The sequence below is a fragment of the Chrysemys picta genome, chromosome 12, assembly GCF_011386835.1.
Source record: "Chrysemys picta bellii isolate R12L10 chromosome 12, ASM1138683v2, whole genome shotgun sequence".
Lineage (NCBI taxonomy): Eukaryota > Metazoa > Chordata > Testudines > Emydidae > Chrysemys > Chrysemys picta.
The window spans coordinates 41,345,607-41,369,662 of NC_088802.1; the positions used below are offsets into that span (position 1 = coordinate 41,345,607).

Here is a 24,056-nt window from a genome sequence, read left to right on the forward strand (position 1 = left end):
AGGTGCAAACTGTGGCATGGGGTCAATTATTTACAACAACAAGTTGTACGGCAAAACTGGGAAACAATTCCTCAAATCAAAGAGCTCCACAAGTAAAACCCATACACGGATCTTAACTCGACAATGAAAGATTTCTGCTAGAAACCAACTTCATCTTTAGAAATGGAATCAGCTTAAATTTAGGATAAAAAAAAAAACCAAACAAACCCCAAAACCCTAAGCCTGTGTGCAGGGCCGGCTCCAGGCACCAGCTTACCAAGCAGGTGCTTGGGGCGGCCGCTCGGGAGAGGGGCGGCACGTCCAGCTGTTCGGCGGCAATTCGGTGGTCGGTCCCTCAATCCTGCTCGGAGCGAAGGACCTCCCGCCGAATTGCCGCCGCAGATCGCGATCCCGGCTTTTTTTTTTATTGTTTGTTTGGCTGCTTGAGGCAGCCAAAACCCTGGAGCCGGCCCTGCCTGTGAGCCATACACAGAATATTTCCTACTCTTTAATTTATCCTCTTCTTTAAGCCATTTTTGCAAGAGCAAACACTAATTACTCTATAATCCAGCTCCCAGAGTAAATTTGGCTCCAGTATCTGAGGCTGATTTTGGAAGAAGGGCCACCTTACAAAGGAACAAAGCCCTGAATGCAATCAAACATCTGATGATACTCGATGTGGTTCTGCGTTAGCTGCCACTGAACATGCCTGGACATGAGCAGCTATTCCAATAAGCCCCTCCCTACCCTGTCTCTGCTATTCACTTCCAGTCTCCCCAGCCCAGAGCATCAACACTGCGCTCTGCTCTATGGAGCAGCAAACCTCGACAGGTCTCCTTTCCCATCAGGCAGTAATATGGGACGTTCCTAAGAGAGGGTGAAAGCCACATAAAGGTCCTGAAGATGCAGACAGAGGTACTGTAAAATAAACCAGTGGGAGAACACTTTAACCTGTCTGGTCATTCAGTGACAGACCTGCGGGTGGCTATATTACAACAGAAAAACTTCAAAAACAGACTCCAAAGAGAGACTGGTGAGCTAGAATTGATATGCAAACTAGACACAATCAACTCCGGTTTGAATAAGGACTGGGAATGGCTGAGCCATTACAAACATTGACTCTATCTCCCCTTGTAAGTATTCTCACACTTATTATCAAACTGTCTGTACTCGGCTAGCTTGATTATCACTTCAAAAGTTTTTTTTCTCTTAATTAATTGGCCTCTCAGAGTTGGTAAGACAACTCCCACCTGTTTATGCTCTCTGTATGTGTGTATATATATCTCCTCAATATATGTTCCATTCTATATGCATCCGAAGAAGTGGGCTGTAGTCCACGAAAGCTTATGCTCTAATAAATTTGTTAGTCTCTAAGGTGCCACAAGTACTCCTGTTCTTTTTGCGGATACAGACTAACACGGCTGCTACTCTGAAACCTGTAAAATAATACTTAGCTCTTTTATTGGCACAGGTCTAACATTAACCAAGTCATCCTCAGGACACCGGGGCCAGGTGAGTAAATGGCCCATCATAACTTATTCAGTGAATGCTAATGCAGACCACTTAAAACACAGAGGCAAGATAAGAAAAATGTATTTCCTGGGGCTGGAGAGTTACTGACTCGGAGCCATGGATAGATACTATAGAGGATGTGTGTGTGTGTATTCATGATTCCCTCCCTCTGCCTCTTGTCCTTACAAGTAACACTACCCACTTATGACACTCTTTGTATTTCCAAAGCCCTGTACAAACATTAGCTAATTAAGCCTAATTATGCTCTGGTGAGGTAGAACATAAGGATTATTATCCCCTTTCACAGGCTCGACATTACTGACAGAAACAAATTATTAATAAACTCCTGCTCTCAGTGTAGGATTATTCCCGTGAATTAGTCCAGTTCCAACTTTCAGTAACACAGCCCCCGGGCTCCAGCGAAGGAGCCTATCCCTCGTCCAGATTGAAATCTCTCCCGCCCAGGAAGGTTTTCCGGGTATTCACTCTAAAATTCCCATTTCTTAACTTCACCCCCTTGCTTGCAATTACCACTATGCTGCTAGCCCCCTATGGGCAAAGGGAGGCGGAGAGAGGTTAAGCCCCAGCCCCTCTTGGGCACCTAACTCCCACAGATTGCTGGGGGCAGAGCCCGAACCGAAGAGAGAAACGCTCCCGTGGGAGAGAGAGGAATGGCCACAGTGTTTTCTGTGCCCAGTGACCCGGCTGTTCCCAGACCGGGGACGCCTCCCTCCATGCTGAGGGCAGGGCGCGGCCTGGGGATGGGCGGAGAGGACCTGCCGGGGGGAGGAGTAGTGGTGGGTGGGTCTGTCTGTGGGGAGGGGAAGAGACTTTCTCCACCCCACGTGCCTTAACAACGAATGTCCCGCCCGCCCCAATTAGCCTGGCCATGCCTTTCCCCTCCTCCCAGCGCAGCCCCGCCCCGTTCCTATTAGCCCCGCCCACCTCCCCAGGTAGAGGAAGGGAGGGTGGCGAGTTCCGCCTAGTTTCTCCCTTAGCCGGCCCGAGGGACGGGACGGATCCTGTGCGGGGCACGGAGGTGAGTTGGGCTCCGCTGCCTCTGAGGGGTCACGGGGGAGCGGTGGGGCAGGCGGGCGGGGGGAGTTGTAAAGGGCAGCTGTAAGGGGGCAGGGAGAGGCGGCGAGTGCAAGGGGCAGCTAAGGGGATTGTAAGGGGGTAGAGGAGGGGAGCTCAAGGGGGCAAGGAGAGGCGGCGAGTGCAAGGGGCAGCTAAGGGGATTGGAAGGGGCAGGGAGAGGAGGGCAGTGTAGGGGAAGGGGGCAAGGAGAGGCGGCGAGGGCAAGGGGTGGCTGACGGGGAAGGGGGGCCGCCAGGGGCTAGGGAGAGGCGGGGGTTGCAAGGGGGAGCGGTGGGGCAGGCGGAGGAGGAAGTTTTGGGGGTGGGGGCTGCCGCTAGAGGGGGCGGGAAGCGGGCAGAGTCCCGGCTCGTTGCACGTTGTGTCTGTAGCTATTTTGTAACTGAGCCCAGGCGCGCTGCTTCCTTCCTTGTAAGAACGTCCCCAGCGCGGCGCTTCCCTTCCCGGGGCTGCTCGCTCCGGCCCCTGCTGGGCTGCGTCTTCCTCCTCCGCTCCCCGGCCGTGCGCTGGCTGGCTACGCGGGGACTCTGGGGCGTTAATCCAGGGCGCGTGGAAAGGCTCTGCCCCAAACACCCGCGTCCCCTAGTGCTCAGAGAAAGGGCGCGTCTGCCTCGCCCTGCCCCTCCTGGGAGGGTGGCTCTAGGGTGACCAGACAGCAAGTGTGAAAAATCAGGACAGAGGGTTGGGGATAATAGGAGCCTATATAAGAAAAAGACCCAAAAATCGGGACTGTCCCTATAAAATCGGGACATCTGGTCACCCTAGGTGGCTCTGTGGTCACAGCAGTGCCCGGTGCTAGTGAGCTCTCTGTCGCGTGCGCTCATCAGTGAGGTACCGTCCCCCAGCCCTTTTCTAGATAATAACCAGCTCTAGTTTCAACTTCCCAGTGTGCCCCTGTCACTGGGGCTGGCTTCCCCCTCCGCCTCTTAGCCCTACTGAAACCGGCTTTTGGAAGAGGTGGGTTTATTCTTTTCATAGTGACTCCGTTCCTCTTCAACCGCCCCCCCCCCCTCCAATCAGGCTCTCAAATGAGGCTGTGAAGTGTGATCGTTCAGTGAAACAGCTCTTATTGGTGTCTTAATGTGTTACGTAAAAGTAGAACATTTAAAGTTTAAAGGCGCACAGTACAGTAGTTGCTGTGTAACTCTGAGCGTGAAGAGGGCTATTTCTCTGATGCTTGTCTCTTGTGATACCGACTTTTCAAAGACTCGGGCTGTTTTATTGTAAATAACTTCTTTTAAAGCCTCGTATGAACATTAAGCAATTTCTGAGTAGTCAGGGACTTCCTTCTTGTTTAAAAGGCTGCCCCTACAAGATGCTGATGCTAAACTTCTGAAACTTTAAAATGAGCTTTTAAAAATCAACAATCACTTTAGTTCAGGGCCTTAGTCTTGGATATGTCTACACTCAAAGACTATTCCAGTAGAGCTATGTCGGCGTATCTATGCTAGCATAGTGTAGATGGAGTCTACAGCAACAGATGGGGTTTTTCTCAGTGTAGGGACGCCACCTCCCTGAATGAAGTTAGCTACCTCCACAGAAGCTAAGAAGGCTAGGACTATAACAGAGTTTAAAAGAGAACTGGATAAATTCATGGTGGTTAAGTCCATTAATGGCTATTAGCCAGGACGGGTAAGGAATGGTGTCCCTAGCCTCTGTCTGTCAGAGGGTGGAGATGGATGGCAGGAGAGAGATCACTTGATCATTGCTTGTTAGGTTCACTCCCTCTGGGGCACCTGGCATTGGCCACTGTTGGTAGACAGGATACTGGGCTAGATGGACCTTTGGTCTGACCCGGTACGGCCTTTCTTATATAAGCATTTTTTTTTTTTTTTTCGTCAACCTAGCTGCGTCTATGCTGGGGGTCAGGTCACCATAGCTATGTTGATAAGGGATGTGATTTTTTTTTTTCACACCCCTGACTGGCCTAGCTATATTGATCTAACTATTAAGTGTAGACCGAGCCTCGAAATGGCAGTTTTCTCACGTCCATCTTGCACTGGTGTAAATGGCTATGCATAATGCAGGGGCAATGGTGGGCAGGGTCCCACGTCTTTTAAAATGTCAAGGCACCTTTTTAATCTCCCCATTTCTTACCAGCTCACGTGGGAAGGAGCATTCCGGGCCATGTGCACAAGTTTGTTTTGGAGATTTTTGAGTTAAACTGGCAACTTTTTTGTTTGCCCCCCCCACACACACACACACACAGGGGGAGATGCCAGTGATAATATGGTTTGTGCTAGCACTGCAAGTACCTAATAAGAGAATTTAATCTAGTTTGTCTCTAGTATATGGCTGGGTTAAAAAAAAAAATTCTCAGCAAGGGTTTTGTTAGATCAGAGGTTCTCAAACTGTGGTCCATGGATTACCGGTGGTCCATGGATAGTTCCTTCTAAGGTGTGTGCCTGGGCAGCTGCACATGAGAGAATGAAGGGCCACCCACCTAATTAGTGGAGCCGCACAGATGTGGCTCCACTAATTAGGTGCCTGGACCCTGGAGAAGATGCACATGTAAGGTGAGGTGGTGGCCTTGGGGGTAATAGAAGGTAGGTGGGAGTGGGCAGTAGGGTGAGAAGAGAGGGTGAGGGGGATTTGGAACATGCAGGGGCCAGAGCTAGAGGTGACTTTACCCAGCTGCAGGGGAGAGACGCCCTCCTTCCCAGCCTCAGCTCTGTGGCTGCTGTTGCGGGGGAGAGACACCCCCCCCCTTCCCCATCTGCTTTTATTTGTAGGACAAAAAAAGTTTTTTATATAGCGTTTTTATCCAAACGCTTTACAATAGTTAGCTAATGGTACAAACAACATTTGGAAAGATCATTAAGTGGTCTATCAATTTTCAGGTGGTCCATGTGCGGGGGTGGGGAGGAGTTTGAGAACCACTGTGTTAGACAATAGCACCCTTCTGATGCTTCTCCGGTATTCAAATGAGGTGCAAAGTGGTACAGATGTTTAAATGGGTTTTCCTTATTGGTAATGTCACACTTCAGCAAAACAGCTTCCCCAGCTGCAGACTTAGTTTTAATTGAAAGCTATTTTTGACATTTGTATATGCTGCCTGCTTCTCTTCCCACTCCCTCTCAGCCTTCTCGATGCTGCATTGAGTAAACGGGGCGCAGCTTTTCTGTAAGGCTGGGTTTTACATGAATGCTCTTGCCTAACAAAGAAGACACAAACAGTTACATTAGTCAGCACTTCCAAAGCAATTGAATCATCAGTGACAATTGGGGAAGGATCTGGAAAACTGGCTAGAGAGAAACACGTGATGCCGCAAGTGGCGTTCCCACTTAAAGGGAAGAACTTGGTGAGAGAACCCATTTTATCCGGCGCTTTTTCCTTTCTTAGCAATACTGGTGCCAGGCTTAAGAAATGTTACTGATTTATTTGGAGGTGATGAGCAGACTCTTCCGGTCCTGGATGTAAACCGGTGCTGATCTGCCTAGCTACAAATCTAGCATTGTTTTGGCTGCACAAACTGCACTTGGTAAAATATTTCTGCAGACATATTTCCTTTCCCTTTCTACTAGATTACAATGGGGGCTAATGGCTTAAAACTTTTTTCTGTTTGGGCTTTTCAAGCTTTCACATGGGCTCTTAATTCTGAAGCCATTCGGGAGCAAATCCCTCTACGTCTTGGGAAAAACTAAAACAAATAATGTAACTGTCACTTAGATGCAGCCGCAGGGGAGAGAAAGAGGCTGGCTGTTCTCTTCCTCAATGTGAATTTTTTGTCATTCTCCCCTTCTCCCCCCCAATTACAATAAAGTTGGAAGGCTGACCTTTAGCTGCCCACATCTTCTTACATGCCTCTGTGTAATGGTCACTTCTCATGGGGATTTCCAAAATGAGCCAATGGACACATGCTGCTGTTCTAGTCTTGCAGAACCCTGTGGACACAGAACGAAGCTCCCCATCCATTTGGACCATCCCTGTAATTCCCCTCTAATCTGGGAGGCTAAGGGCAATCTTGTCTTGGTTGCATGAGCGCTACCCTGTTCTGCCCTAATGATCGGCAGCAGGATGAAGTAACGCGTGAAGGGCCCCATTCACCTCTTCCCACAGCTGCTCCCTGCTCTTTTGTGTGATCTCTGGTGATGCACTAAGCAAGTTCAGGGGTTAGAATTGTCCCTGGTGGCTGCTTGTCTAAGACTGTCATGAAGTTTCAGCCTTTTTTCCAGAATTGGCAAGTTTGTGCCTTTGTCAAATACACAGTACTTTTAACCTTGGGCAAACCTCTTGTTGCTGATCCTTCACTGCACATGCTGTTGCCAATTAATCTTCCATCCACTATAGTGTCCTTGTGCTTCCTCAGCTCAGTGGGTGGCTCCTCCCTGGCCATTCCTGAAATATTCACTAGAATACAGGTGGCTAAAGGAACAATGTTAGCATGATGGGTTCTCTGTGTTCCAGTAGACAAGGATTTTTGTACTGATGTAGCTGTAGCAGTGCAAACCCTTAGCATAGATGTGCTGCGTGGCTCTGGTGTGACTTCTACCAGGGTAAATTGCACCCAAGCCTACTGGGAGTTTGTGCTAGTATAGCTATATTGGTGCAAAATCTATGCTAGAGACAAGCCCTACCCTGCCTGACCCCCACATGTACTCCCCCACATTGTGAAGACTATATAGTGCTGCATTTTCTGTGTAACAAAAAATTGCACTGGGACGCTCCACAGAGCGGCTGCGCAAAGGAACAACGTATATCAGTTTATGCTTCCACTGCAACCGCTCTTAAATTGAAAAGGGTATAGCTAACGTGGCTGGACCTAAATCTGGACCTAGGAGGTTTGTTTAGCCATGCCATTCTGCATGTTGTGCTGCCCCTCAGCTCCGGTTTGTGGGTCAGCAGGGTATTGCAATGTGAAAATTGTGGGAGGACAAAGGGGTACGTAAGGTGGTGACAAAGTTTGCTGATCACACAAAATAGTTAAGTCCAAAGCATACTGCAGAGTTACAAAGGGATCTCACAAAAGTGGGTGACTGGGCAACAAAATGGCAGATGAAATCAATATTGATAAATGCCAAGTAATGCACATTGGAAAACATCATCCCAACTCTATGGACAAAATGATGGGATCTAAATTAGCAATTGACACTCAAAGATTTGGAATCATTGTGGATAGGTCTTTGAAGACATCAGCTCAATGGGCAGCGGCAGTCAAAAAAGCAAACAGAATATTAGGAACCATTAGAAAAGAGAAGACAGAAAATATCATAATGCTGTGAATACTGTGTGTGGTTCTGATCAACCCATCTAAAAAAAAATACACCTCTACCTCGATATAACGCTGTCCTCGGGGGGCCAAAAAAATCTTACTGCGTTATAGGTGAAACCGCGTTGTATCGAACTTGCTTTGATCTGCCGGAGTGCGCAGCCTCCACCCCCCGCACCACCCCTAAGCACTGCTTTACCGTGTTATATCAGAATTCGCGTTATATCGGGGTAGAGGTGTATTGGAAATGGAAAAAGATATAGAACAGCTTCCATATGAGGAGTAATTACAAAGACTGGGACTTTTCAGCTTGGAAAAGAGACGACTATGGGGGGGATACGATAGAGGTCTATAAAATCATGACTGGTGTGGAGAAAGTAAATAAGAAATGTTATTTAACCCTTTGTATAACACAACCACCATGGATCACTCAATGAAATTAATAGGCAGCAGGTTTAAAATAAACACAAGGAAGTACTTTTTCACACAATGCACAGTCAGCCTGTGCAACTCGTTTCCAGGGGATGTTGTGGAGGCCAAAACTATAAGTGGGTTCAAAAAAAGAATTAAATTCATGGAGGATAGGTCCATCAATGGCTATTAGCCAGGATGGTCAGGAATGCAACCGCATGTTCAGCTTATTAACCTTAATAGTTTCTGTATTAATCATTATAGTCATCTATAGACTTGGACTGACTTTGTGCCTTAATGGAAGATCTTGTAGTTACTGACCTGGGGCTCTGTATATGGAGAGAAGAGGAAAAGAATTAGTCTCTAATCTAGACTCTGAATCCCACAACATGAAATATTTTATTTTTGTCTATTTTATATCTTGCTATGATTTAAAAAAAATTGCTTTGGAAACAAGTAATTGGGTTAATATGATCTTATTTAAAATCTCCCGCTTCTAATAACCAGCTACTCAGACACCGTAAATTTACTATCACAAAAACAAGATAGATAATACAGACTCAATTGCTGCTCTGCAGAAGTCAGCGTCTCACAATGTGTATGTTCGTGTTCCTAGTTTTCTGATACTGCTCCTCACTTCGACATAAATGATCTGCTGTTCCAGTCATTGGCTTCTTCTAAGCAGGTTTTTCTGCTGGTGAATGGTGTGAATAAACTTTGACCAGGGACTAGACTGAGTTCACCTAAACTTAATACATTTGTGACTGCCAGGAATCCAAGGTTGTTCAGGTAGGAGGGCTTTTTTTAATGGCTTTGCTTTCTCTGCAACAACTGAGGATGTTGCAAACACCTAAAGCCATGCTAGAGGTGCATTTAATGGGAAAACCGAGGACTTCAACTGGAGGCCTGGTATGCGAAAAAGGAGCAATTATTGAATATTAAAATGTAATTACTCTGTGCACAGGGATCATAAATGCTTTTACTTAATTAAAAGCTTTTCAGCTCATCACCAACAAGCCTCTGCTTCCCTGCCAGGTCAGTGTAGTGTTCACTTCATATGACACTGAATCTGTGTCTTTCTGAGATGTATTGGACCAATTATTCTTGTAAATAAGAATCCAGGGCTCTAGGGGGACTTGCTAGCTTCCTGCTCACTGTTGTGGGAGCATTATGGTGCTTTGGGTAACAATTTGCTATCCTCCATCATTCTAGTGAGTGCAGAAGGCATCCTCCTTTTAAAAACACCCTTTTCCTCTTTCTGTAAATAGCACACTAACACCTGGTTTGCTGTCCTCGGACTTAATTTCTCATTTAGTCACTGTCCCTTTAAATTATATACAGGGAAGGGCAGGAAAGAGCTAGTTCACTATTTCCCTGGAGTATTACCAGCACGATCTACATCTGGGGCTGAGAAAAAGGATGTCAGACTTAATCCCTGTGCAAGCTGCTTTTTGTGATATGATAAGGAAGCTTTGTCTAGTGGTTGGACCATGACACTGCCAGCCAGGACTCCTGATTATATTCCTGGCTGTGTCTCTCTTGCTATGTGGCCTTGGGCAAGTCCGTTAGGCTCAGATAATCAGAGAGATCCCCCATTGAAGTCACTGGGAATTAGACACCTCAGGTTCTGGGCTTTAGCCTCTCTGTATATCAGGCCTGCTTGATCCTTAATATAGGAGTGTTTGTCACACTCCTGGTGTGAATGCGCTGTATGGGTGTAAAAAGTGAGTTGCAGTGGTGAGGCTCACCTCTGCTCTTAAGGTGGCACAGTGCATCTACACTAGGGGTTTGCACCAATACACCCCTCTTCTCTCCCCCCCAAAAAATAAATATCTGCAGTGTAGACAAGGCCTTGGCCTCTCTTGGTGCAAAGTGAGGATGTTGGTGTGGGTTTTTTTTTTGTTTTTGTTTTTTTTTACACTCAGCTGGTAGGTGCATTGTGAGGCTTACTATCCATAAAGCACTCTCAGATCTTCAGATACTTTGTGCTTGTATAGTACATTTTATCATAACGTTTGCTGCTGGATCTGTGCCTGGTATCTCAGCAAAACCTCAATGCATTTCTACCGTATACTCTCCTTTTTCTTGATTCCGACAGGCTGCTGTTCTGTTCAGCCCGTATGTTCCTTTCTCTCTTTAATCCACGGGTGAGGACGAGGCGCAATCTCCTTTGCGTGAATCCATTGGAAAACAGTTGTAGAACTCTATTCTTTGTAGCTTGTTTGGTTTTGGGGCAGGATGGAGGTGATGGGAGGATATTCCACAGTGTCTGGCCTTGTGAGGACAGCAAACAGTGAACCTGTGTGTGTGTATATTGCACTTGTCAGAATTAAACTGGGCTCCTTGGGGTTGGGGCCTGGCTCAGTGAGTACTTGTAAAGCATAGTGTTACCTCTCTAAACAACAATAGTCGTGGGGGAGACTGCATCCTTTTATGGAGAGAGATCTTGGCTCCGAAGTCTGGAACTCAATGCAATGCTCAAGGTACTTAGATCAGGGGTTTTGGTTCCAGACAGACCCATCTAACCCAATCACTACTGGATGATGTCTCCCTAGGGTCAGACGATGTCCTGTATCAAGAGTCTGTGTGCCCAGAGGGCTTTAGCCCATGGAGAGGAGGGATCAGTGGTATCTCTGCCCTTCAGCTTTCCCCGGTCTCTACAGACTGCCCTCTGGGGGGGGAGGGCTGTTGAGTAGGTGTTGTAGGGGCAGGGTGGGGTGGATGCATTGCCCTTCCGCCATGGGTGTGCACACATACACTGCTCTGTGGGCAATCCACAGGAAGGTTGGAAGAGCAGAAACCCCCTTCTATGCTATCAAACCCCCTTCTAAGAGGGGTTCCAGGGACATTTGCTGCTGGAAGAGTGCCTGGCTCTGTGGGGCAGGAAGCCCTGGTGCTGGGCCAATGGTTGTCTGCTTCCATGGGTCCCTCCTAATTGTAAACCCAACCTCTGAGAAGGACCCTTTCCCAAGAGAATTCAGAGGGCCCTGCACAGGATGGGGGTGCTCTTCCCATGGGGTTCATCTGGCCCATAGAACAGCTGGAGTCTGGAGCACAGACCTGGTTTACTCTGCCTGTTCCCAGTTCTGGCTTTTTGAAGTAGCTCCATTCTATATGCATCCGAAGAAGTGGGCTATAGTCCACGAAAGCTTATGCTCTAATAAATTTGTTAGTCTCTAAGGTGCCACAAGTCCTCCTGTTCTTCTTTTTGAAGTAGCTCAGGCTCCGAAGTTGCAAACTGGCAGCATCTGTGAATGCAGCATTCGTTCCCCTGGGCAGCGTGTTGGGGTGGATGAAAGCCTCAGTGGGAAGCCTGGATTATAGTTTCAAATTGCTTCTTGGTTTACGAAGCTTTTCTCTATTGCAAAGGGATGTTGTGGGGAGGTTTTCTTGAAACCTTCGGTGAGGGACTGAGCAGAACATGGTTCAGATGGAAACAGTGGGACAAGCTTGGCAAGCGTCTCTCCCCTGGGGCTGTCAAAGGGCTCTTTTCCTAGCGCACAGATGGCTGGAGCAGAGAACTTTATCTTGACTGCACTAATGCTCTGGGAAATCGTGCTGCTCGCTAAAATGATGCTTGTGGAGAGGAGGGGAATGGCACCTTGCCAGCTTGCAGGCAGATAGCAAGTGTCCGTACAGAATTACACGTGCTTCTTTTCTTCACGTCTACCTTCTAGCTGGACGCAGTGGCCTGCTTGTGCCAATACTGCTAAAATAATAGCATACAGAGCAATGCAATGCAAAGACCCAGTGAACACCCTTTCTATGCATGAGCTGATAGATGTCAAATCTCACTGTAAAATAGTGCTAGGCTGGAAGCAGGCGTAACGTAAGCTGCTCCAACCCAGCTCTGTCCTGAGCTCACTGCCCCTGTGTTCTCCACTGAGTGTTGGCTGTGTCTACAGAAGGCGTTGACGCCTTGTTCTAGCCCCTTCCTCCTCCTCCCCCCCCCCCCCCCAAGCTGCATGTGAGCTTGGCGCAGCTAAATATTCCACTCACGTTCTATTGCTGGGCTGTAAATGTTTCCCTGGGGTGTTTGCCACCCAAATGTTGCAGCACTGTGCTAATGTATGAGAGCTGCACCACGAGACTGTTTTCATTGGCAGATGGAATAAGCAGAGAGAAGTCAATTACATATTTAAATCTTTCATGTCAATGATCCCATTAGTGGCACAACCAGCACTTTTGTTTTAGGTGATGGCTTTTAACCAAACTGCCTCCCATAAATGTCAGAACCTTTTCCCCCTGAATCCTGTGTGTTCAAGTGGCTCGGGTGAGAAGTGGTGATCTGTTCCTCTGTCTCATGTCTGTTCCTAGTGGCTATCTGTTACCCATCTTGTGATGGTTTTTACTGCCATGATAGTACCGAGCGGGTGCTGCCAAGGATAGGGGATGGGATTAGGCCGGTCAGGGACTGGGCACCAGGTCAGGAAAACACATGCGTGAGACCCCAATGATTTAAGCACATGCTGAAGTGCTGTTGTCAGTAGGGATGCTCTCCTGTTGGCCAGCTGAATGCAAAAAGCTTGCCTGTTGCCTGCCTGTGGTATCCACGGATCAGTGTTGCTTAATTCAATGACTTTTTAAAGCTTTACTGTGTGTATATGTTTGGTAGTGGAGTGATGGGTGCCCGTAGTACAGGTTAAGAACCCCTCACCCTTCCTGATGCCCTTCAAGTGGCTTTCAGGCATGTTCCACCTTTATCTGAACAGGAGGGAGAACTGTTAGAAAAGGCATGGTGAAAAATTGGCTTAGTCTATATGGCTTAGCACATTGCTTATTCTCCTGCAGAGGGGCCTGGTGTGAAGCTTTCATGCAGCCAGCCAATTATTACATGTGCTATATACACACAGGTAGACCCCCCTGCATCAGTGCAGAGCCCTATGGATGACTGCACTGGAGTAGTAGGTAGGGTGCAGGACTGGAACTTGGGAGACCTGGGTTCAATTCCTGACTCTGCCATTGGCCTGCTTGGGTGACCCTGGGCAAATCACTGCCCAGCTCTTTGCCTCAGTTTCCCCATCTGTCAAATGGGGATACTTTATACTGACCTCCTTTTGTGCATTGAGCAATATGGATGGAAAGCGCTATATGACAGCTAGACCAGGGCTGTTTGCATGGGGCATTGTTATGGTCCCTCCTGTTCTGCTGATGACCCTCTTGGCTCAAATGAAAATGTACAGGCATAAGCCAGGACTTTCAAGCAGCAAGTGGGGTGTTCTGGGCAGTCTGAAAATCCAGACAGTTATGTAGAGGGAGATTTTCAAATGCACAAATGGGGAATAATGCAGTTATTTGCTTATGCACCTAACTCCTGGCATGGAATTTCAAAAATGTTGGCCCTAAAATATTTCAAATTCTTTGGAAAAATATACAAGGTGATGCAGCAAATTGGAGAGCTCAGCTTTAACCTACAGTGTGATGAGGCACAGTGCAGTGGAAGTGATTGGTTTTTCTCGTCAGGGTGACGCTTGCTTGGGAGAGGAGGGCTTGGTTACGGGGACAACGATTTTGCAGCTGTTAAGTCTTCAGTTTTCAAAGCAGCAATTTGGGGAGGTTTTCGAAGGCTCCGGCAGGAAGGTGCCTTCTTGCCTGAAGTTAAAGCATCACTTTGGAACGGCAGAATTGGCTCCTCCTGCCTTTACGTTTATGCAGACTTGGTTTCTTCCTGGTACAGGGACCACTGCAAATCTTGAGGTGTCATTGAACTCTGTCTCGTTAATGTGGTGTAATTTCACTTACTAACTGGTTTGGCAGCCTCTCTGAGAGCTGGAAGCCACAGTGCTAGCTTGTTTGCCTCCCTCCCTGGGAAGCTTAAACAAATCATGTGCTGGCAGGTCATCTGCTTAGGGGCAGGAAGCTGGGTGGCTAGAGATGCCTCTGTGTGTAAACTGAGCTTCCCTAAAAGCAGGATAGTCAAATGCCAGTCAGGTGCAACACAGCACACACCTACGTGCTGACTGAGTGATCCCTGCCTTAGCATGGGTAAGCTGTCTGGAAGGAGGCTGATCAACTCCAGGCTTGTGTTGTCATTGTGTCAACAGGAGCAGTCTCTGCCAGGTGTGCTTGTACTACGCAGTGCTGCTCACAGACACAAGCGGCACACCCACAGAGTTCCCAGCCGATGTGTCTGTAATTGTGTGTAACTTTCCAGAGTGGGCACTTCTCTGGCAAGCACAATAGGTGGCTCTGAAAACTTCCTTGCACATTCATGTGCGGTCTCATGGCTTGGAAAAGCCCTGTGGTGACCCCTCTGATCTCATAGCTTGTGAATCAGTCTGGAGGATGGAGCTCAATGTTTTGTTTGCACTGATGCAGTGGGTTACAGTCAATCCTAAAAGCTCTGTAAGCAGGGGATGTAGAAACTTGACTTGTTCATAGCAAGGGTGGTTTCTGCCCACTCAGTGGATTTTTGTCATGTTTTAAAAGGACACCATTGAAGAGTGTGGTCCCCCCCCCCCCCCATTTATAACAGCATAAGTGCTTGATGTTGATGTGTTTCTTACAGCATGGCTTGACTCCCAGGTTTGGAGGAAGGACCCTGGGCTGGCAGTGAGGTTCTTCAGCATGCCCTAATTAGCAGTTCTCACCCCAATAATGTGCAAACCTTTTGATTCTTGCAAAGACACCAAAGCCAGCAGTCTGGCCCCACAGCTCAAAGCTTTAATAGCAGACTCCTGGAGCAAGGCTCTTATCGTGCCTGGCCTAGTGGAGAGAGCACAGGTTTGGGACTTGGAGACCTGAGTTCTGTTCCCACCTTGGCCACTGGCCTGCTGGGTGACTTTGGGCAAGTCCCTCCACTTCCCTGTGCCTCCATGCCCCCATCTGCAAAAAGGGAGTAATGATGCTGACCTTTTTGGTAAAGCGCTTTGAGATCGACTGATGAAAAGCACTAGGGTTTCTTTTTATTAGCAGCACATTTGCAAAGCTCTCTACAGCAGACTTGCTCTAGTAGGCCATAATCCTACAATGAGATCCATCCCGGGGCCTGCATGGAATTCATTAGGGCCCTGTACAGGCACTGGGGGCTGCTCACACCAGAGCTATGAGTAAGGCTACAATTATGTCACAGAATCTGTGACTTCCAGAGACCTTGGACACTTTCTGCCCAGGGCTGTCAGCTGGCAGGCCACACAGCTCTCAGCCGCTGCTGGTGGCGGGCCACAGCAGCTCCCAGGCGCCGAGGGTGTTGAGGGTTCCCCACAGCTCCACCCGCCACAGGCAGCAAGGGGACCCTGGAGCTCCCACTCCCCCTGGGCAGCAGGGGCCCCACCTGCAGCCACCCAGTGGCAACAGGGGCACCACATAGCCCCCAGTTGCTGTTGGTGCTGGACCTTCCTCATCCCCATTTTATCAGGGATATTTTTAGTTAAAAATCACACAGGTCCTGGGCTTCTGTGAATTTTTGTTTATTGCCCGGGACCTATCTGATTTTTTTTTTTTAACTAAAAATATCCCTGACAAAATAGGAGCCTTAGCTATAAGCAGTGTTGTCCCCTACTCTAACCACTGGACTAAGTGTCATGAGAGCTGGTTCTGCTAGTATGTGACCTTAGGCAAGTCACTGAGGCCAAAGGTTTCAAAAGTGGACACTGATCTTTGGGTGGCTCCATTTCTGTGTGCCCGCAAAAATCACCGAGCTGGTGTTTCCTCTCTTTGGGTAACTTCCCTGACCGTGGCTGCTCCGCCCGTCAGGTGAGATCAGTCTGCGGAGAGGTTGTCAGTAGGGAGGCTCGGTGTCTGGGTCACTTATTGCTACTGATGCAGATGTACATGTGTGTATCAGTGTTCCATTAGCATCTTCTTCGCCTTGAAAGGGGCTGAATTAAACTTTAAAACACCAACTGAAGCCCCGCACCTGTCTCACCCTCTTGCGTACTGTGGTTTCAAGTAACACGTGAAATGCTAACGCTTCTCTAGTCTGTAGTCAGTATTCCCTGCTAATTGTGTGGTGTCTCACACGCTAAGGGGGAAGAGACATGTTAACAAAGAGAAAAATGTGGTTGCCAGCTGTCACACGTTGGCAGAGGGAGTCTGAGACTGATTCAACACCTGAAATACTTCAAACTCTGTGTAAATTGCCCGGATTTCAGGCTGATGTTGCTCCTTTTAGCTTATTTGTGCTTAGGTCTTTTCCCACTGAAGGGTGCCCTTGTGAATAGGGCACTGACTTGGGACTCTGGTGATCTGAGTTCTAGTCCTAGTTCTGCCCTGCACTTCCTGTGTGACATTGGGCAAATTGCTCTAATGCTCTTGTCAGTTCCCCATTTCTACGAACTGGTGTGTACTAAAACTCCCTACAATCAACAGTTTTATTGGTATCAAGGTGCTCTCTGTCCATATAGCTTATTTCTGTACAGGAAGGGGAATAACTATACCAGTATAAGGCACATGTCTACTGGTATAACTGTGTCCACACTAGGGCTTTTACCAGGGTAACCATGTAGGTAAAAAAAATCAACCCTCACCAAATAGTTATACCAATACAAACTGCGCATGTAGACCAGACCAAACAATGGAGAGGTGGTCAGAAGTCAGTGATTGCGCTGTAGAGTACCCTAGGTGTAATGCGCTTTCTTGGACCCTTGATCTATTAATCTCAATGAGGGCTGGATTGAGCCATTTTTCAGAAATAGAATCAGAAATGTGCATATTTGCTGTTCCGGGCACTTCTGTCTCCAAAGGAATTGGTTGGAGATTCCTCTTGTGTACCTCCAGACTGGCATCTTTCCTTCTTCATGGTACTTAGTGCTCCCATGGCCTGGCTTCCAGAGGTGCTGAGTGCCCATGACTCTGAAACCAACGGGAGCTCGGCACTTCAGGCTCCCTAACTCCTTCCCTCTTCAAGAGGTTCCCAAGCCCCATGCCCGTCAATGACCCTGTGAGGTGGGTACATGTTACATCCATGTTACAAATGGGGAAACTGCCCAAAGCCACATGCACTGAGCTATTGGGAGAGGCAGGATTAGAGCTTGGGAGCCCATGACATCCAACCCTGCACTCGCTCCTCTAAACCGTGCTGCTTTTCTGTTTAGATGCAGTCTCATGTTCTAGGCAGTCATGTTCTCCCTTTGGTTGTGTCTTTGGTGCAGAGTTAGCCTGGGCTAGCCTAGCTCTGGTGAGCATCCCCATTGCAAAGCACTACCCGTGACAGGCCCATGTAACTGCGTCCACAGTGGTGCTGTCCTAAGCTGTGTGCTGAGGTGGATGTCTGGTGGGGTATCCTGTGGTTCTTAGAGGTACATTAAGCTGGGCTGCTCTATAAATTTGTTCTCCGGGAGCTCCTACTTAGCATGGAGCTATTGCTTGTGTCATTGACGTGAAATATTGTTCTCAGGTCACTAACTTCTTAAGGGAGTGACTCATTACTACAGGCAGTTCTGAAAGCAAAAGCAAACTGCATTTGGCAGGAAGACTGTCTGAGACTGCCATTAAGGAATTCAGTTTGCATGCCACAAAGTGTCATAGTGATCAATAGTGCACCCGGGTGACTGCTCTACCTCTCCATTTCTTTCCTGTCCACTAAACAAAGTGGTCACTTTGGGTACATTCCTCTCAAATTCCTGGTCTTAGTGATATCACTCTACCGGAAAGCTGGTGTCCACTTCTGGCCAACTGGCAGCATGGGAGGAGGTTTTCTTGGACTACATCTCTGCTCAAATGCTGTGTAAGTGCAGCGGAACTTGGGCAGGCAAATCTGGGTTCAAATATAGTGCGGAAGATTGGAGGGGTTAGACAAAGGCTGGCCCCAGTGGAATTCTGGGATAGCATTGGAGGACTAACAGCACCCAGGCTTGGTAAGCCTGCTTGTTCTCACTGCAAACTAGGCAGATTGAAAATCTTGGCTCAGCCTGTATTGCTAGTCAGGCGTAAAGCACCCTCAGGGCCGAGTTAGAAGTTTTTCTGTGTGGACAAAAGGGGGATTAGGGGCAACAGCTGGGCTAGAGCCCAGACTTACTGCAACGCAGACAGACCTTTTGATGGGCTTTTTGTTACGAGGCTGCTGGCTGATGGAAAGCTGCTGCCCTTTGACAGCCAAGTTGGTAACACTGGCTAACACGCACCAAATGCGATCAACCGTACGCAGTAGAGCAAAAGCCTGGGAGCTGCTTGAGGTGATTACCACTTACCTAACAATCATCTCAAGTAACAAATTTGCTTTATGGTGCCACGGTGTCCACACTCCTGTGACTTCTTTTCCTCACCCTCTGTCTCCAAAGCCTGTATGGTTGTCCCCGGCTGTAGCTGGTGTTGGACATGCATGTATAACAAATCGACTGGCTGTATTGGCTCTGTGCTCTTGTGACTTAAAAGCTGGCTTTGTTTCTAAGGTGCTGAAAAAAATTCTTGTCTCGGGAAGCTCAGTCGCGCAGTGGAATTGGTTACTCTTCCCTACCAAACTCCTGAATCCACCCAGCCCTGAGCAATGGCATGCACAGAACTGCTCAATTCCGTCACTGGCTCTTGAGTACTGACTTATCAGATTCTCCCATAGGTGGTCAGATTTGTCGCATCCCACTACTTCCATTACCTTTCTCCACCAGCAACAGTGCTGAACAATGGCCACTTCAGTGGGCAAGCTGGCCTCCGTCTAAGGTTCGTTCCATTTCAACACATCATATGATCCCTCGGATAGAGGAGCAGTGGCTGGGGACTTACTTTGGAATATCCCTGTAATTTGCCAGTCAGCAGGAACAGTCAGAGAGTGACCTTTCTCGTAAGCACTGGCCTAAAAGTTGTGTAATGCATCGCATGCAGCTCTAGCTAACTTTCCATAGTTACAGCTACACTTACCATTGCTGTTCTCTCCTATGAGATCAGCTTCTCATACTGAAGCATCTGACTTCTAAGCATAGGCTAGAAGCGGAAGCCTTGCTAGAGGATGCACTTGAACAAGTGTGGCTTGGATGAGCAAGTACTGAAGCTGGGAATGAAAGCATGCAGGCATCTATGCGGCAAACTGCCTCTTATGAATCAGACTGTAACTGGGGCCAACTAACAACCAGACGTCTGATGTGCTTTCTGATTTTCTGCCATTTCTTTGGCAGCTCACTGTGTCCGGATTTCTTGAGTGCTGCTGGGAGCAAGTTAATGAGGGTTTTATAAATATTTCAGGTTCCTGATATTGGGTCTGAAACTAGCTTGTTCTAGTTCAATTTGACACAATTTCCCTTTAAAAATGCATGGGCCTTATGTATAATGTATGTGGTCCAAGGGCTATATGCCAGCCTCTGTCACATGCAACAACAAGGAGGGGTTTTTCCTACTGGCTGAGCATGTAGAAGGCTCCCAGTTCTGGGAATTGGGGTCTGAGCCAGAGTCTGCTCCCAGGCTTTGGAATGGAAAGATCCCAGATGCTGGCAGCAGTTTAACCCTTTGATCTTGGGTGTTAAATTCCTAGCAGGTGTGGTTTTTTTGTTTTTTGTTTTCTCCTGTACATATTGGGGTCCAGGAAGTGGGTGGGCGTAAGTCCGCCACTGCTAAAGGATCCCCCCCCCCGGCTAAGGGGAGGTTCTACAGGGCCTGAAACCCAAATGATTACGGGGGACAACTAATGCAATAACAGGGACAGGAGTGCGGTCAAAGGGTCAAAAGAAGGGAACCTGATGGGGACACCGAGCAGAGAACCCCGGACAGCGCCCACTGCTCCTCAAAGGTGGCAAGGGAGCCAGTGGACGCCGCCCAGAGGAACTCTGCCCGGCTACGTGAATTAAATGAAAGGGGAGGCTGAGACTACTGCTCTCTGAGGGGGGGAATGGGAGGGCTGGAGCAGTTCACACTTGGACTCGGGTGTACGTCACCGCTGGTCAGGAGAAGGGTTGGGTTCCGGTTTTGGGTGTGAATAGGAACCGGGATTCTTGTATGGAGAATGTAGGGGACAATGTAAAACCCATTGATCGTTCCAATGGTAAAGCTGACCAGAGTGCTTTCATCTGGGCACAGAAATCCCACACAATCTCTTGTATAATGTACAGCACCAGCATGTCACCCCCTGCTCTTAACAACTCCCAGACTGGTTTGGCCTGCGTTCCTTCCTCATAGGAATGAGCTGGACATTGGAAGAGACTGCCTCCCGTGGGTCCCTTATGGTGGCATCCTTTAAAGGGGGAGCCAACGAGCATGCTGCTCTTGATGCTAGGGACCAAATAGAGAGAAATCTCTTCTCTTCCCCCTCCCTTGTTTACACAGAAATCTGGAGTGAGTGAAGCAGGGTCTCTAGACTTGAGCTGTGAATTCTCCCTCCATAAGGGTCTATAGAAGGGGCCACATCAAAGTCCAAGAGAGTCCTCTGTGGGCCCACAAAGACCTTTCTACTTCTCACCTTGAGTGATCTCTTCCCTTCCTGCCTCCAGGATGCCCCACTGGGGGGGGGGGGGGGGGATGAGACTTAGTGGGGTCTATACCTCTCATGTTTCTTTGGATCACATGGGCCAAGTGGAGTTCAGCCAGATCAGTCCTAGACCTTCCTAGAAAGCCCAGTTGCTGCAGGGAGTGGTGATTGCCCTGCAGCAGGAGACACTGGTCTGTCTGGGCTGCCGTTGAACCCGTGCCCACTGTGAAGGGCGGGGATGCCTCCCAGGAGAAACCTAAAGCCCTATGCAGGCAGTCGGCCGCTCCCTCCTCTGACCTGGTTACAGCAGATGTGGTTGGAGGCTGCTGTGTGGACACCCCTTTCTGCCTCTCAGCCATGGCTGAACTGAACATGTGCCTCTGCACTTTCCAAGCTGACTAAACAGGGTTGTATCGGTGCCTTCTGGGAAAACAGTGCATCAGCCAGGGGTTGTGTGCATGTCCTCGGGCACTCTGCATAGCCCAGCTGTCTCCGTTTCAGGGTAACTGCACCTGTGCTTCTCTCCCGGGGCTCTGACCAGTGGATTGCCTGCAGTTACAAGTTACCACCCAGCTCCTAAGCAAGCACATTTATTCTTAAGGTAAAAGCATTGCAGAGAAGGCATTGAAAAACAATGAAATAACCTACACACATGCTAAAAAGCTTACCAGAGGTCACTCTTAGCCCCAGCATAGGGCTATGGCAGGTGTCAGTCCTTCAAACCCTACAACCGGGTTTTCCCTGTGGTTACAATTTCATATCAGCCATTAGATCAGGAGTCAGTCAGTTCAGGCTTGGGCTGTTTATCCAAAAGTCCTTTCTCTGTTTGGTCTCTGGAGAATCCAGTTTGAGGCCGCATACATGAGCCTCCCCACCAGGGGATAGCTCTCTGCAGGTGTTCTAGACTGAGCGACTTGCCTCAATCATCCCCTCCCCTGGTGGAGTGCACACAATCCCTGGCCACACTGCTACCTAAACCATCCAGACACTTGATACAACATGGTCACTGCAGGAAGCTGCCTTGTCTGTCTCATCGGCCATAATAAAGCAATGCACTCTGGGAGGGTCCTACCAGCAAAATCAGTCCCTGCTTGTAACAGCTTGGCACAAGCATGTGCCAGGCGAGGCATCTGGCAGGGTGAGAATCTGTTAGCTGCCGTGACCACTAACCATGTTGGGTGCAGGGACACTCTGTTTTGAGCTAGCCATGTCACTGAGGTTGTGACCCCAGAAAACACTTTCAGGGCCAGGGCCTAAGTAGGGCTGCCAACTGTCTAATCACACAAACACACACACCCTTGATCCATCCCTTCCCCAAGGTCTCGCCCCGCTCACTCCATCCCCCCTTCCTCAGTCATTCGCTCTCCCCCACCCTCACTCACTTTCACTGGGCTGGGGCAGGGGGTTGGAGTGTGGGAGGGAGTGAGGGGTGTGGGCTCTGGCCAGGCAGCGCTTACCTCGGGTGGCTACCGGGCAGTGGCACAGCGGGGCTATGGCAGGCTCCCTGCCTGTCCTGGCCCTGCGCCTCTCCCGGAACAGGCTGGCACATCCCTGCAGCCCCCCAGGGAGAGGTCTTCGTGTGCTACTGCCCCCGCAGCTCCCATTGGCTGCAGTTCACGGCCAATGGGAGCTGCGGAGTGGGTGCTCGGGGCGGGGGCAGCATGCAGAGACCCCCCCCCTCCACCCACCAGGGGTTACAGGGACGTGTCGGCCGCTTCCAGGAGCGGCATGGAACCAGGGCAGGCAGGGAGCCTGCCTTAGCCCCACTGTACTGCCAGACTTTTAACACTTAAAATCTCCCAGTTTGGCTTCAGTAGCTTCCGGGAGACCCCTAGTGAAACCGGGAGGGTTGGCAACCCTAGGCCAAAGTGGTTAGTCTTGGCTTGGAAACTGCTGTGTGGATGAAGGCGAAAGTTCTGGCACTTGTGGTTGCTAGCATACGATGACTTGAGATTTTCTGGTTTGCTGGTATAGACACGGACTTAGCGACCAACTGTCCTGGCTTCATTCTACATAGAGGAGCTGCCTGCTGCCGGCATGTGCTCCCCCCGTAGTTTTGCTTGGATTCTTCCTTTCCTGCCCTGAAGTGCGCTAGAGCATTGCTATGTGCTGCTCAGTAGCTGCCTAGGCCAGACTCTGAGCTGGCTGCATTTCAGTGGTGGGATGTAAACCCTAAATCTAGTGTGTAAAGTGTCTGGGTGATATTCCAGAATGCATGGCCCAGCATAGATCTAAACCCTTCAGCCTCCCCACTCGCTGCTAGCCGTGGCCATGCTGTGTTGGGAACAGCTCTGGCTTACCCCTGAGCAGACCGTTTGTTTTACCCTGCCAGGATGGGACAGAGCCGTTTGCACGTTTCCCTTTCGCTTTTCACAAATCTGGGGGATCAGATTCTGGGGGAGATGAGCCAGCCACAGGGCTGCAGTTTGCAGGCCACTTCTGTGGTGGCCTTGCACCAGAACAGCTCAGGATTCCTCTCCTGTTCTCTGCCCTCTACAGCCCTCACTGTCCCACTTCCTATTCCACAGGCACAGGTGCTTCCCCGTTAGCCACCTTGGGGCCCTGTTCTGCTACAGAACATAAACAAAGACTCTTCTCCTCTGCCAAGGAACAGCAATCCTGGTACTTTTCTATCCGCTTCTGTTCCAGGGCCTGCAAGTGAATGGCAAACCAGCCTCCTCTCCCCTCTAAGGTGGTCTATGTAGGTGGGGAGACTGAGGCATGGACAGTGACTTGCCCAGTTCCACAGACTGAGCCAGCAGGAAACCCCAGGCCTCCTGTCTCCTCCCCACCCTAACAGCTGGACCATGTATTATTAAGATTGAGTTTTGCTGAGCTTTGGCCACTCTGCTTCCCCCTCCCCAATGCCCTCTCTGCCACACAGAGAAGAGCAATTCCACCGGGAGTTTGTGTGGGGGCTGGGGCTGGGGAGGTAGAGTCTGAAAGGGGAAAACTGGGAGAACAAAGCCACATATCCCCTCCCCAGACCATCCCCATGTCCCGGAGAAAGGACAAGGCCGCGGCTGGAGGGAAGGAGCGGCACTAGCACTATGCTCCCTTCTAGTACATGACATGGCTCCTGCTCTGATACGGCTACCGCTTAATGTAGCCTGATGCAATGCGAACATCGGCCTTGTGCTCTGCAATTCGCCTCCAAGGAATCTGCCCTTGGTGAGGCCAGTGTCATGTGCAGAAGGGCTCTTGGTCCTGCCATGCCTGGAGATTCTAGGGGGTGAGGAAGGCTGGGATGTCAATGTCTGCAGTCCTCCGTGCCCTTTTCCATCCTTGCCCCTTGCTCGCTATGGACCAGGGCGATGGCTGTTCAGGTGTCGAGCTCCAACAAAGCTATGTGGTATTTTTCCATTTGTGGATTCCCTTCCACGTGCCTTTGTGCAGCTGGTAACATAGGGACCATCCTGGCAACATGCAGTGCTAAAGCGCCCATCACTGCTGTATCTGGGCAGTCTGGTAAGCATTACTGATTGAGCCCAGATACCGGCCTCTTCCATGCACCAGTTC

General features: G+C 49.2%; 1 protein-coding gene across 4 annotated transcripts in view; it reads left to right on the forward strand.

Moving 5' to 3' along the window:
- The first annotated feature begins 834 nt into the window (after positions 1-834).
- Positions 835-24,056, forward strand: part of RHBDF2 (rhomboid 5 homolog 2) — an 80,303-nt gene continuing 57,081 nt past the window's right edge. For 2 of the 4 annotated variants that reach the window (XM_008163877.4, XM_065563400.1), the window contains exon 1: positions 2,380-2,530. The gene's annotated coding sequence lies outside the window, so the exon portion shown is untranslated. Of the gene's footprint in view, positions 895-1,003; positions 1,113-1,450; positions 1,492-2,379; positions 2,531-24,056 lie in introns of those variants that run through there. The other 2 variants (XM_065563399.1, XM_024101669.3) reach the window with 2 other exon arrangements.